The sequence below is a fragment of the Balaenoptera ricei genome, chromosome 5, assembly GCF_028023285.1.
Source record: "Balaenoptera ricei isolate mBalRic1 chromosome 5, mBalRic1.hap2, whole genome shotgun sequence".
NCBI classification, from domain to species: domain Eukaryota; kingdom Metazoa; phylum Chordata; class Mammalia; order Artiodactyla; family Balaenopteridae; genus Balaenoptera; species Balaenoptera ricei.
In genome coordinates this window covers 27,108,514-27,123,864 of record NC_082643.1, presented here as the reverse complement: position 1 = coordinate 27,123,864, position 15,351 = coordinate 27,108,514, and the positions used below count along the sequence as shown (strand labels likewise).

At 36.6% G+C, this 15,351-nt stretch overlaps 1 protein-coding gene across 4 annotated transcripts in view; it reads left to right on the top strand.

Moving 5' to 3' along the window:
* The window catches only part of INPP4B (inositol polyphosphate-4-phosphatase type II B), a 758,305-nt gene that overhangs the window by 140,537 nt on the left and 602,417 nt on the right, over positions 1-15,351 (top strand). For all 4 annotated transcript variants that reach the window (XM_059922536.1, XM_059922531.1, XM_059922530.1 and 1 more), the window contains exon 2: positions 7,096-7,158. The gene's annotated coding sequence lies outside the window, so the exon portion shown is untranslated. The remainder of the gene's footprint in view (positions 1-7,095; positions 7,159-15,351) is intronic.

Below are 15,351 nucleotides of genomic sequence, written 5' to 3'. Positions count from 1 at the left end.
CTGAAGAACGTGGAAAAGCATTCATTGGTTAAGAATCAGCGTTAAATATATAGCAGCCCACTTAGATCAGTGACCAGAAAGTCACCTTTCCTTCTCCATTGACCACTTCTGTCCCCACCTCCCCTCTTTCACTCCACTCCCATATTCCAGAGGCATTGGAACCAAGGTTAACTGGCTGAGGAGGAAGGACCTGGAGAAACAAAAGGGGACCTTCTTCACTGGCTGCTGGTTTCCACTGCAGCAGATCCTAGCTATGGAGGGTAGACAATTTGAAGTTCAAGTCAGCTTTTTATATGTAGCTGGGTATTCTAATTTCTAAATTGAGGCTATGGTGAATCAATGTAACTATAAGTTTTTTAAGCCTCGGGTGTTCAGGGTATGGGTAAAGGCCTAATGCTTATTGGCTCAAAAGATGTTGCATTAGTTTCCTCGGGCTGCTGTAACAAACTACCACAACCTGGGTAGCTTAGAACAGGAGATATTTATTCTCTCACAGTTCTGGAGGCTAGAAGTCCAAAGTCAAGATGTCAACAGGGCCATGTTCTCTCTGAAAGCGCTAGGGGATCATGACTTTCTCACCTTCTGGTGTTGCCGGCAATCCTTGCATTCCTTGGCTTGTAAGCACATCTCTGCCTCCCTAGTTACATGGACATCTCCCTCTGTGTCTCTTTCTTCACGTGGTATTCTCCTGTCTGTGTGTATGTTTGTATTTGTGTCTCATCTTATGAGGACACCAGTCATATTAGATTAAGGGTCTACCCTTCCTCCACGTAATCATCTTAACTTCCATCCCTACTTACCTGCCTGACAGACTTAGTCTTTCCAAGTCCTTCCCTCCTGTGAAATTTTCTTAGACCAAACAGGACTGATGGTCAGTGAGTGTACATCAGTTCAGTTATTCTGATTGATTTTTTTTAAAGATTATTTATTTATTATTATTTTTAAAAATAATTTTATTTTATATTGGAGCATAATTGATTTACAATGTTGTGTTAGTTTCAGGTGTACAGCACCAAAGTGATTCAGTTATGCATATACATATGTCTATTCTTTTTCAGATTCTTTTCCCATATAGCTTATTACAGAGCAGTGAGTAGAGTTCCCTGTGCTATACAGTAGGTCCTTGTTGGTTATGTATTTTATATACAGTAGTGTGTGTATGTTAATCCCAAACTCCTAATTTACCCCTCCCCCCCACCCCCCTTTCCCTTTGGTAACCTAAGTTTGTTTTCTATGTCTGTGAGTCCATTTATGTTTTGTAAATAGGTTCATTTGTATCATTTTTTAGATTCCACATATAAGTGATGTCATATGATTATTTTTTAAATGACCCTTTCCTAACTGCAGAATATTCTTTCAATTTGTTCTGTTGCTTCAACACATTGTATGTTGTTGTTGTTGTTTTTTTAACATCTTTATTGGAGTATAATTGCTTTACAATGGTGTATTAGTTTCTGCTTTATAACAAAGTGAATCAGTTATACATATACATATATCCCCATATCTCTTCGCTTTTGCATCTCCCTCCCTCCCACCCTCCCTATCCCATCCTTCTAGCTGGTCACAAAGCACCGAGCTGATCTCCCTGTGCTATGCGACTACTTCCCACTAGCTATCTATTTTACATTTGGTAGTGTATATATGTCCATGCCACTCTCTCACTTTGTCCCAGCTTACCCTTCCACCTCCCCGTATCCTCAAGTCCATTCTCTAGTAGGTCTGTGTCTTTATTCCCATCTTGCCCCTAGGTTCTTCATGACCATTTTGTTTGTTTGTTTTTTAGATTCCATATATATGTGTTAACATACGGTATTTGTTTTTCTCTTTCTGACTTACTTCACTCTGTATGACAGACTCTAGGTCCATCCACCTCACTACAAATAACTCAGTTTCATTCCTTTTTATGGCTGAGTAATATTCCATTGTATATATGTGCCACATCTTCTTTATCCATTCATCTGTTGATGGATGCTTAGGTTGTTTCCATGTCATGGCTATTGTAAATAGAGCTGCAATGAACATTTGAGTACATGACTCTTTTTGAATTATGGTTTTCTCAGGGTATATGCCCAGTAGTGGGATTGCTAGGTCATATGGTACTTCTATTTTTAGATTTTTAAGGAACCTCCATACTGTTCTCCATAGTGGCTGTATCAATTTACATTCCCACCAAGAGTGCAAGAGGGTTCCCTTTTCTCCACACCCTCTCCAGCATTTATTGTTTGTACATATTTTGATGACAGCCATTCTGACCGGTGTGAGATGATATTTCATTGTAGTTTTGATTTGCATTTCTCTAATGATTAATGATGTTGAGCATTCTTTCATGTGTTTGTTGGCAATCTATATATCTTCTTTGGAGAAATGTCTATTCAGGTTTTCTGCCCATTTTTGGATTGGGTTGTTTGCTTTTTTGGTATTGAGCTGCATGAGTTGCTTGTACGTTTTGGAGATTAATCCTTTGTCAGTTACTTCATTTGCAAATATTTTCTCGCATTCTGAGGGTTGTCTTTTCGTCTTGTTTATGGTTTCCTTTGCTGTGCAAAAGCTTTTAAGTTTCATTAGGTCCCATTTGTTTATTTTTGTTTTTATTTCCATTTCTCTAGGAGGTGGGTCAAAAAGGATCTTGCTGTGATTTATGTCATAGAGTGTTCTGCCTATGTTTTCCTCTGAGAGTTTGATGGTGTCTGGCCTTACATTTAGATCTTTAATCCATTTTGAGTTCATTTTTGTGTATGGTGTTAGGGAGTGTTCTAATTTCATTCTTTTACATGTAGCTGTCCAGTTTTCCCAGCACCACTTTATTGAAGAGGCTGTCTTTTCTCCATTGTATATTCTTGCCTCCTTTATCAAAGATAAGGTGACCATATGTGCATGGGTTTATCTCTGGGCTTTCTATCCTGTTCCATTGATCTATATTTCTGTTTTTGTGCCAGTACCATATTGTCTTGATTACTGTAGCTTTGTAGTATAGACTGAAGTCAGGGAGCCTGATTCCTCCAGCTCCGTTTTTCTTTCTGAAGATTGCTTTGGTTATTCGGGGTCTTTTGTGTTTGCATACAAATTGTGAAATTTTTGTTCTAGTTCTGTGAAAAATGCCTGTGGTAGTTTGATAGGGATTGCATTGAATCTGTAGATTGCTTTGGGTAGTAGAGTCATTTTCACAGTGTTGATTCTTCCAATCCAAGAACATGGTGTCTCTCTCCATCTGTTGGTATCATCTTTAATTTCTTTCATCAGTGTCTTATAATTTTCTGCATACAGGTCTTTTGTCTCCTTAGGTAGGTTTATTCCTAGCTATTTTATTCTTTTTGTTGCAATGATAAATGGGAGTGTTTTCTTAATTTCACTTTCAGATTTTTCATCATTAGTCTATAGGAATGCAAGACATTTCTGGGTATTAATTTTGTATCCTGCTACTTTACCAAATTCATTGATTAGCTCTAGGAGTTTTCTGGTAGCATCTTTAGGATTCTCTATGTATAGTATCATGTCATCTGCAAACAGTGACAGCTTTAATTCTTCTCTTCCGATTTGGATTCCTTTTATTTCTTTTTCTTCTCTGATTGCTGTGGCTAAAACTTCCAAAACTATGATGAATAATAGTGGTGAGAGTGGGCAACCTTGTCTTGTTCCTGATCTTAGTGGAAATGGTTTCAGTTTTTCACCATTGAGGACGATGTTGGCTGTGGGTTTGTCATATATGGCCTTTATTATGTTGAGGAAAGTTCCCTCTATGCCTACTTTCTGGAGGGTTTTAATCATAAATGGGTGTTGAATTTTGTCGAAAGCTTTCTCTGCATCTATTGAGATGATCATATGGTTTTTCTCCTTCAATTTGTTAATATGGTGTATCACGTTGATTGATTTGTGTATATTGAAGAATCCTTGCATTCCTGGGATAAAACCCACCTGATCATAGTGTATGATCCTTTTAATTTGCTGTTGGATTCTGTTTGCTAGTAGTTTGTTGAGGATCTTTGCATCTATGTTCATCAGTGATATTGGCCTTTAATTTTCTTTGTGACATCTTTGTCTGGTTTGGGTATTAGAGTGATGGTGGCCTTGTAGAATGAGTTTGGGGGTGTTCCTCCCTCTGCTATATTTTGGAAGAGTTTGAGAAGGATAGGTGTTAGCTCTTCTCTAAATGTTTGATAGAATTCACCTGTTAAGCCATCTGGTCCTGGGCTTTTGTTTGTTGGAAGATTTTTAATCACAGTTTCAATTTCAGTGCTTGTGATTGGTCTGTTTATATTTTCTATTTCTTCCTGGTTCAGTCTTGGAAGGTTGTGCATTTCTAAGAATTTGTCCATTTCTTCCAGGTTGTCCATTTTATTGGCATCTAGTTGCTGTAGTAATCTCATGATCCTTTTTATTTCTGCAGTGTCAGTTGTTACTTCTCCTTTTTCATTTCAAATTCTGTTGATTTGAGTCTTCTCCCTTTTTTCTTGATAAGTCTGGCTAATGGTTTATCAATTTTGTTTATCTTCTCAAAGGAACAGCTTTTAGTTTTATTGATCTTTACTATCGTTTCCTTCATTTCTTTTTTATTTATTTGTGATCTGATCTTTATGATTTCTTTCCTTCTGCTAACTTTGGGTTTTTTTTGTTCTTTTTTCTCTAATTGCTTTAGGTGTAAGGTTAGGTTGTTTATTTGAGATGTTTCTTGTTTCTTAAGGTAGGATTGTATTGCTATAAACTTCCCTCTTAGAACTGCTTTTGCTGCATCCCATAGGTTTTGGGCCATTGTGTTTTCATTGTCATTTGTTTCTAGGTATTTTTTGATTTCCTCTTTGATTTCTTCAGTGATCTCTTGGTTATTAAGTAGTGTGTTGTTTAGCCTCCATGTGTTTGTATTTCTTACCGAGTTTTTCCTGTAATTGATATCTAGTCTCATAGCGTTGTGGTCAGAAAAGATACTTGATACGTTTTCAATTTTCTTAAATTTACCAAGGCTTGATTTGTGACCCAAGATATGATCTATTCTAGAGATGTTCCATGAGCGCTTGAGAAGAAAGTGTAATCTGTTGTTTTTGGATGGAATGTCCTATAAATATCAATTAAGTCCATCTTGCTTAATATGTCATTTAAAGCTTGTGTTTCCTTATTTATTTTCATTTTGGATGATCTGTCCATTGGTGAAAGTGGGGTGTTAAAGTCCCCTACTATAATTGTGTTACTGTCGATTTCCCCTTTTATGGCTGTTAGTATTTGCCTTATGTATTAAAGTGCTCCTATGTTGGGTGCATAAATATTTACAATTGTTATATCTTCTTCTTGGATTGATCCCTTGATCATTATGTAGTGTCCTTCTTTATCTCTTGTAATAGTCTTTGTTTTAAAGTCTATTTTGTCTGATATGAGAATTGCTACTCCAGCTTTCTTTTGATTTCCATTTGCATGGAATATCTTTTTTCATCCCTTCACTTTCAGTCTGTATGTGTCCTTAGGTCTGAAGTGGGTCTCTTGTAGACAGCATATATATGGGTCTTGTTGTATGTTGTTTAATGATGGTTTTTTCATGAATTACTTACAAACCTTTCTTCCACTAAACTGTTTTTCTTGAGTCCTTTCTATTTATAATGGTTTCTCTAAAGTCTGTGGTATACCCTTCCTTGCAATCGGAGCTCAGTAGATGTTTTCTGAATTGGATTGAGTATTTACAAGAGCAGACATTGGTCATTTGCTTTAAGTGAATCTTGAAGTATCCCAATTTCTTGGAGGACATCTTTAAATTAAAATCCCCAGCAAAGTCAAAGGAAGCTACTGCAGTGGAGTGACAGGTTACTTATTCTCCTGAAATGCTGTTTAATCTTTTTCCCTTACCTGCCCAAAGACCTAAAAGAACTCTTTATTTCCTTTGCCATCACAGAGTGTGACTAATAAATCAGCAAATTAAATACCATCCAGTATGGTAGGATTTTAATCATTCCACCATGTGGCTCACCAGGGCAGTGATTTTCAAAGGGGTTGCAAGATTTTTTTTTTTTTAAAGGAGAACAATGATAATAATAGTAATAGTGATGTTCATAATTATATTGGCTAACATTCATTAATTCTGTGTCCTTTCTGTGTATTTATCTCACCTATTTATCCTATCAGTTCTATGAAGTAGAAAGAATTAGCATTCCGATATTACAGGTGAGAAAGGAAGGTTTACAGAGTTTAATTTCCTTGCCTACGTTCACACAGCTAGTAAGATGTTTTGGTGATTGCAGTTATATGACTGTTCTTATAGTGACTGTTACAGTCAAGTAATCAATGTTGCTTTTAACTGTTAACATTTCTTCAGTCAAATAACTTTCTTAAGGGGTGAATTTAAAATTCTTACCTATCTATGTGATAGTCCTTCCTGGAGAGCTATGGCTTAGACTTGAATTTCTTATCCTGCAATCTGAACATTCAGATAATGATGCAATAAAATCCTTCCTGGGACACTCCTCAAGATGGTTATATGCTAAGGGAAGGAATAAGATATATTTTCATAACTTTTGTCTCCTATAAAGTACTTTTGTCCTCACTGCAGCTTAGAAAAGCTCTAAAATTGCAGCTCCTAAGGAGGGTAATCTGCAATTATTTACCATGTCAATTCACAGTATCTCATTTTATCAATTTTGTGGAAAGACAGAATAGAAAAACACCCAAACTTGCACAAATATTTTAAAGGCCATACTCACTGGGGGAGGGAGGAATCTAAGTTAGATAATTGCAAATTCCATTTCAGTCTGTTGCATTCCAAGTAAATGTTCCGTCCCAACATGGATTACATCTTATCTTTTGAAATGATTGAAGCTAATTCTTTTCCTTGCTCGAGTGCTAGTCTTGTTCCCATGTGAGAAAAGAGAGAGAAGCAAAGAAAACAGGGCTGAGGATCTGTGGCAGTCACCCTTGTTTTCAGCTGCGGGGGAGAGGGGAGCTTTTGGGAAGTTATTTGTCATTTAAAGCAAGTGGTTCCCAAGGCAGCTGCTGAATGGAGCTGAATATTTTGTTAAATGATTTTCTTCTCTGACCTTTATTACTAATAAATATTTTTAAAGAAGCATTTAAAGGGTGAAAAGAAAGGTTTTTATTAATCTCTTTTCTTTTTACCCACAGAACCCAAAGAAATGGTGTCACCTGGCAAGAGATCTGCTATCCTTTATGAAAAATCAGACCAAGGTAATGCTTATTTTAATATATATATTAGTCTGTTTAACTCTGATACATTCAACTGGTTGGTTTTTCTTGATTACTGGTTTTAACTATTGAATAATCCATCAAAAAAGTAAATCATTATCTGAAAAGTAAAAGGAATGATTTTTGATGACCATCATATTTAGGAAGTGACCAGTAAATTTTAAAATATATATTAGCTTGAAGCACTGTGGTTAATGATTAATTTTCCGACACTACTCTTGCATTTATGTTAATGTGTGGATAGGATCTTGACTAGAAGATTGTACTCTCTTTGTTTGGAAATATGTCCAATTAGTGTATTACATTTACAAATGGTAGACAATAAGAGAATCAGATTCTTTTAATTAAAATTTTCCTCTTATTTAAGCATCAGTCAGATGGCTTTACATATTATTTTTTTAATAGACAAAAAAGTTCAGTACAAATTCCTAGAAAAACTTCATCGAGTTTGACGAAGACACTCTTACACAAAACATATATTTTCTTTGGAAAGATTGAACTATATCATACAGTTGTTGAATAGCATGCCTGATTATACTCAATGATTGCATATTTAGTTGCTAAATTTTCCAATTGCTATGTGTTTTGTTTATATATGTTAGCCTAAGAATATGAACAATCACGCAAATATTCTAATGACATATACATGTAAGCAAAGTGGAGCCTAGATGCAGATATAAAATGTGTGTATGATTTATGAATAAAGGTGATGTCTCAAAAGAGTTTTTAATAGAAAAGTTTCTGAAAAGTTAGAATTGTGGTGGGAACTAAACCCATCTATCAATACTATCTGCTTATATAGCTATGAAGATATGATGTTGCTTTGTATATATCAACACACATACTGGATTTGTTGAAATGTGTACTAGGTCACATACTAATTGGAACTAACTGGGCTCTGTTTTTGACAAATTGTCGAATTCCTATAAAACAAATGAGTGCTGAAACAAAGGAAGCATTTGAATTTAATGGACATCAGCAGAAAACTGGTTTATGAACTTTAATTTGCAGTGGAGCAAAAATAAATTGTTAGGTTGAATTACAAACTGGGGTGTTTCTACTTATTTTTGGCTTTTAGTTAATGCTTCAAGGGAGGAGTAAACCCCTTAAAGAAGTAGCTTCTCTCCTGTAATGGTGATTTTCAATTGTAGGCACACTATACTAAAATGTTAAGTCAAACTGTAAGGTATTTTTCAAATGGTTAATGAAATCAATGGAGGGTTTCCTTTAGCTTAGAACTATTAACTGTGACTCCCTAAAGAGAGGCATTATAATGAGAACTAATACCTAGACAGTATGTGGAAGGGGTTGAAGCTGAGTGCTGTGATACAAGCATAGGGAGATGTATGGTAGAAAAATGCTGGCTGAGGCGGAATCAGCAGAAGATGACACAGTAAAGACAGAGAAGGAAACACACTGAGTGAGATGGAGCTAATGAAGAGGGTCAAGGATCCATGCCCTTTAGAATGAAAATAAGGATGAAGAGAGGAAGCACAAACTACCCAGGATGCATTCATGTGAAATTTTTCTTTTTTCGGAGGTATGTATATACTAATACATTCAATTTTATTAGGCTTTGATTTCATTTATTTAAGATAGGGATAAACTTACTTCGAACTGAATGTAGTAAAGAAAGGGTTGAGGTGTAGGAGGGAAAGTCCCATTAATGTGGCAGAATGTCCAGCATCATGTACCCGGAGTAACAAAGTTTGCTTCTCCCCGATGTGCCAATAAAGAACCAGTTCTGTATATTGGCAGTCCAAGCACTTTGGTCTGATAACACTCCCAAAGAGATTATACTCTAGGATGCTGGTTTTTGTGTGGAGGTTGGGAGTGGGGTGTGAAGGAGTAACTGGGGTGTGAGAAATGGTGTTCATGTCATCACCTCTTTAGGTTGGTCCTTTGGACTCATTCAAATAGGGGTGTTTGCAACTTTATAAAATATTCCTGTTAATAAGACAAAGAGTGCTAATGTTCTGATGCTCTGTCTCTATTATCCTAAACGGGATATATGCATTTAAATTTCAGTGTTTAAATAGTAGAAGTTCAAGGCATATTAGTGAAGGTGCTATTTTTGGACAAATGGGACCATTCAGCCTTTCTCAGTTGCACGTGATGACTAACACACTCATTTTGTGTACCATTAACTCTGGCAATGGGGCTCGGAGAGCAATCTTTTGGGTTAACAGGTACTTTTGTGTGTGCAGATACCTGAAAGTTCTACATTTGACTTTTTCAAAAAGGGTCTAAAATAAGTTTTCATGTAGGGTTTCGTTATGTAAAGTTATTGATGTCTGTTGGTCACAATATTCTTAATTTTGTCACCCAAAAATAGAGGCAATTTTACCTAGTTGGGTTAAAATATCCTTCTCTGTACCTAGTAAGATTATGCATAAAAATAGAGACCATTATTCTGTTCTGTTTTTACACAGGTTTATATGTCCTGGAAATAAGTTGAATTTCAATTAAGAAAATTTCATGTTTGTAATTTATTTGTGTTATGTAGGAATATTAAGTATTATTCTCATATATATTTAACTTCTCTGTAGGAAAATGAAATGGGATATTAAGGGTTCAGCAGTTTTTTGATGTACTCTAAATACATTTTTGAGAACTGAAAATAAACTGTCATAAGGCTAGTTAGTATACAGTGTTCTTTTTGTTCTAGGGCACTAAGAAATAAGGTATAAATATATTGTTTAGAGGTTGGTTTCATTGTGGTTTATTATTATTGGTTGTAGAATATTTTGTAGATGTAGTACACATTGAAAATTTTTTTAAAGGGTAAAATTCTTCTGATATTTTAAGAGCTTATTACAAATTATATTTTATATTATTTTTTATAAACTACTATAAAGTAACAATGGAAAGTAAAGCATCAGATTTTCAGGTTGATTAATAAGTTAATGACCATGAATTACAATGAGAGTTACAAATACCTCTACACATGTGATGAAAGGGGTGATGTAATTGTCAAGATGCTTGGACTAATTCACATAGGATAGACACAATGCTTTACAGAAATAGAGTTATAACATCAGGCATACATGCTCCCAAAGAGAATTTAAACTGAAAGTCAGAGAACAAATCATTGAACACTTTCATTGAGAAGTGATTAAAAAGTAATTCTTAAAGAGGACTTTATATGAGGAAGAGTTATTATGATCATTTTTATGAATTTGCCTTTTTTGTTTTTTTATGATTTTCATCATTTGCCAGAGTTCTTGGTACTCTTTACTCTTCTGAGTATTAGATTCTGTGGGATACTCCATCTTTTTAAAACTTTAAAGAAAAATCCCAAGAATAGTCTTAATGGAATAGTCATATAGAAGCCATAGCATTGTCTAGAATTGTCTCCTGCTAATGTTCAAGTTCTTGCGTCGACTCCCCACATCTGTTTCTTACTGTATTGGTTTCTCTCTTACTACACTGTATACCCTAAACATTCTTGTCTTTCCTTATGCTGATAACTCCACTCGGAATGCCCAGTCTTCTTTTTCCTTATTCCAAAGCCTACGTAACCTTAAAACTGTTCTTTAGGGGGCTTTCTGAGTTCCTCATCATCCTACAACTATTTCTCTTCCTTAACCCATATTTAGTCCGTAAAGTAACCTAGATACACTATCTGTCACACTGTCACTGATTTGCATATATTGCTCTGTAGTAGTTCTCTTGTGTGCGTGTGTTTAAATATGTATGTATATGTACATATAGAACTTTATTATGTGTAAAGATACACACACAGACATGGGACATTTTTTCCTTCAGTGTGACCATAAGGAAGATCCTTCTGTCATCTACTTTTACTCCCACTTGTGAGTGAAATAGACTTTGAATGAATGAGGTCCTTGCATCTCTAAGATTTCCACCGAAGGAATATTTAAAAGGCTAGAAGATTCCTTTGTACTATGAGAATTATAATTTAGCAAAGTTTTGTATTAATTAGGACTAACTTGAGAATCTTCTCTCCCTTTATCATATCTTTTCAATGTGAATAAAATCTAAATTCAAATATACTAATTTATAAGGCAAATAATTTTCAACTCTTGAGATACACTCCCGGACTTCTCTGGTGGCGCAGTGGTTGGGAGTCCGCCTGCCAATGCAGGGGACACGGTTCGATTCCTGGTCCGGGAGGATCCCACATGCCGCGTAGCGACTAAGCCCGTGCGCCACAACTACTGAGCCTGCGCTCTGGAGCCCGCGTGCCAAGACTGCTGAGGCCCGCGTGCCTGGAGCCTGTGCTCCATGGCCGGAGAAGCCACGGCAATGAGAAGCCCGCACATCGCATCGAAGAATAGCCCCCGCTCACCGCAACTAGAGAAAGCCCACACCCAGCAACGAAGACCCAATGCAGCCACACACACAAAAAAGTAATTAATTAAAAAAGAAAAAAGTACACTCCCTTCACCAAAGGGACATTGCCTAATTCGATCACCCATTGGCTTTGTACCACTCTGCACATGTGATGGGAGGAAAATCTAACCTGAGCTACTCCACAAAGACACTTTTGCCTAAAAGTAAAACACTACCCATTTCATATCTTACATTAGAATCAATAGGGGGAAAATGTTATATTGTAATTTGCCACCTCATTCATCAATTCAGTGTTTACCTGCTATACTCACAAGTGCTTTAGGGGGAATGGGGTATGGGTAGAACTTGAGTCTTTCTCTTGTTTTACACACACACATATGCACCCCTTATACACACATACATACAGACAGATAGAGGCTACAGAATAAATCTTTTTACTTGCTTGTAGAAGTTCTCTCTATGCTCCTTACCATTTTTCACATCAATATCAATTTCATCATTCATGTGGATGGTTGGAAACGTTAAAGCAGTCCCTGAGAGCTATTTTTAAGTTTTCAATAATTATTGAATCTCACGCATAGGGATTTCATGGCCATTTTGAATGTGCAGGTATGTTTGTGGACATGCAGTCTGAAATAACATATGCTCAGCTCTACAGTCAAATCTCTTTAGGCTGGCACCCTAAAAGTACCTAAATGCTAATAGGTGTGGAAACTGGGGACGGACTGTGGTTATTTGGGAAATTCAGATAAAATTAGGACTGTTAGGGTCGGGACAGGGCTTTTGGGAATTGGGGCTTCCAGGGAACTGGCAATTCCCAGTAAAAGACACAGGACTGTGAGGGTAAACGGTTCCTTTAAGGCTTTAGCAGATGTGTTGGTTTTCCTTTCTTCAGTTTTGCGGTAGTAGCCTTACTTTGGAAAGGGAAGCATGTCATTGGAGGCAGAGTGGTGTGAGCAGAGGCAAATAATTCGTAACATGGGCTGTCCACTAGACTTTGCAGGCGCATATGTATGCATATCTGTCCCTTTCTCTCTCTAGATTTATGTTTTTAATGCGTATAACGTTTAAAAAATTATGCCACTAGATGTCAGCAGCAGCCCCCTAGGGTTCCTGGGGCCTTAATTAGTAACAAAATTGATACTTCATTAGAACATCTTACCTGAGGATAGTAAGTACCTGTTTTGCAGGTTAAAAAAATATTTTTTGAGATATAAGGAGGAAGACTACAAGCATCATAAAATATTTAAATATTTTTTCAACTTGTTTTTGTTCACATGTGACAGGTTACTTTTACTCCCACTATTCTCTCTACCAATGAGATGACATGAAGAATATGTGTGAGGCTGAGGAATTGCTCAGAAATTGGACCTGCTGCCAAAGCTTGAAATTTCTGTGTTAATGCTTTATGATTCATTTATGCTGCGATGGCACGAATATTTGTGCTTTGGGCTTGTTTCATTCTGCTTCTGTAGAAGCAGTTTTGGAGCTACAGCCTATCAGAAGATGGTGTGTTATTAATTTTTCAGCATCCACATCTGTGCACTGTCTCCTTAGTAATGTCTAAACTTTCTCGGATCTGTGCTATCTTGTCACAAGATACTCAGAACATTTTGATAGATGCCAAAGAGTATTATGGGTGTTTGCTCACCAGCTGACAAAGAAAACAATCTAGAACTACAAAAAGAACGCGATTTTTCATGAAATATAAATACACGTCATTGTCGAGTCCTTAAAATGGCAGGTAAAATTAAAGCAAATGCTTTTTTTTTCCAGAAATTAATAAAAAATCGTAGTATTGGTCAATGTTCAATAGATACTAGTAATGTTATTTTAAACAATGCAGTTAATATTTGGTCAAATCTGACTCACATTACCAGGAAGATTCAGACTAATCTGCTGGATTTTAGTTATCAGTTGAAACTCAGTCTTAGGTGATTAGTTATGAGTTGGCTAAGCACCAAGCAGATTTTTAAATGGTTATGAAAAAGGTATGAAAAAAGGTTCCCATTTGGAACAACTCTTCTGGAAAAATTCTGCTTTCAATGCATTTTTAAAAATACCTTAGCAAAAGTTGGAAAAGAGAATTGTGGAAACATTTCCTTTCCTGAAACCAGTTTCACCAAGGAATATACTAATTGTAGATGTTACACCCTTATCACTTTTAAGATTTTCAAAAAATTGTTTTAGTTGGTTCGGGGAGGGGGCTAAGGAAATAATTCCTTTCACATTGAACTTGTTATATTTGAGAATTATTGGTTTACGAGATTATCAGCAAGTTTCTTATCTTCTGCCTTTCTGTTTTAGAACTGCTAGTGAAAAAGACTTACCAAGATTTTCCCCAAGACTGTGGTTGTTATTCTTTGATTATGTTTGTAGGTGATGAGGCAAACATTTGAAATCATGCTGCCATTACTTGACCCACGTAATTTCCTCAGATGGAGCAGGTGCAGTGAGTAAGTGCCATTAATACATGGAAGGTACATTATTAGCCAGATGTTCAGTTAAGGCACTCTCAGCATTGAACCTGGTGCGGAAGCACACAGCTTGCTCGAGCTATTACAGTCCCGGTGCTTCCAGAACTTAACCCTCCAGAAGGGGGTCAGGACTGGGATGTGACCAGGGCATCTGTCTTCAGTCTGTCCCTCTTTTCATCATTTGCAGATAGTTCAATGACACAGATGTATGTGAAGTCTTTTGAGTGAGAGATGCTGCCAGTTTCAAAGTGTTTTAGCTCCACATTAAGAAACTTACTCCCACTTCCATATGCACCAGTGCCTTCTCTTCAACCTGTTCTTTTGCCTGCGTGTTGACACGGATTAAGTTAAAGCAGACAGAGGGTCAGGTTCCCTTTGGGTGGTTCCAGAAGTCCAAACAACTCAGCCTGACGTTCAAAGACCGCTTCTCTGCTGCTGCATCTCAAATCCTCCCAACCTCATTTCCACCCAATTCCTCACCCAGGTGTGGCTTCGTAGCCCGTACAACCTGGTTGAGTCCCACGCCTGTGTATGATTGACTTATTTCTACCTTGTTGACTTTGCATTTGCTGTTACTTTTTTCTCCCCTCCCCAACTTCTTATTCTTCATTTCAGAAAGCAGAGTGTGGTAGGGACACTTCTCAGGAGCCAGATGGTCTGCATTCAAATTCCAGATTGCTGATTTATTAGCTTACTGCTGCCTGACCTAATGCAGGCTGTTTAACCCAGGGGATCTCATATTGGTTTATTGTACAAAACTGTTAAAGAAAAATACATAAATAATTGAGTTAATGTTAATATTAACTTAGCATATTAATATTAACTTGTAATAGTTATTGGCACATAGTAAGTGCTTAATATATGTTAGCTACTATGAATTCTTTCAAGTCGGTCTCAAAATTCACTTCCATAAAATTTAGCCTCAACTCTTCTCCTTCTTCATACAGTGATTATTAATCTCATCAGTGTGTATTTGCAGCTCTACCTGCCCGCCCACCAATACTTTTATATTTGACGATCTATGCAACTGGGTGTATTATTTTCCTCTTCAATAAAATAGGATAATAATACTTGCCATAGCCATACCTAGGGTATGAAGACAAAACTGGAGAACAGGAGTAATAACAGGATTGGTGAGAATTATCACTCACCCTGCTTTTGTTATGTGTAAGGAACTGAATTAGGAGATTTCCTTCCCTTGTCTGATCACATAACACCATACACGTGTTTGTTGGGTGATGGCCAGAGAGGCAACGAATTCACATTTTTTGAGGATGAGGAGATGGCAGAACATCCAAATACAAAAGTCAAACAGCAACGGAAATGTGGAGTTGAGTTCAAAAGAGAAGTTACAGCGTGAGTTTGGAAACTTATGGAATTT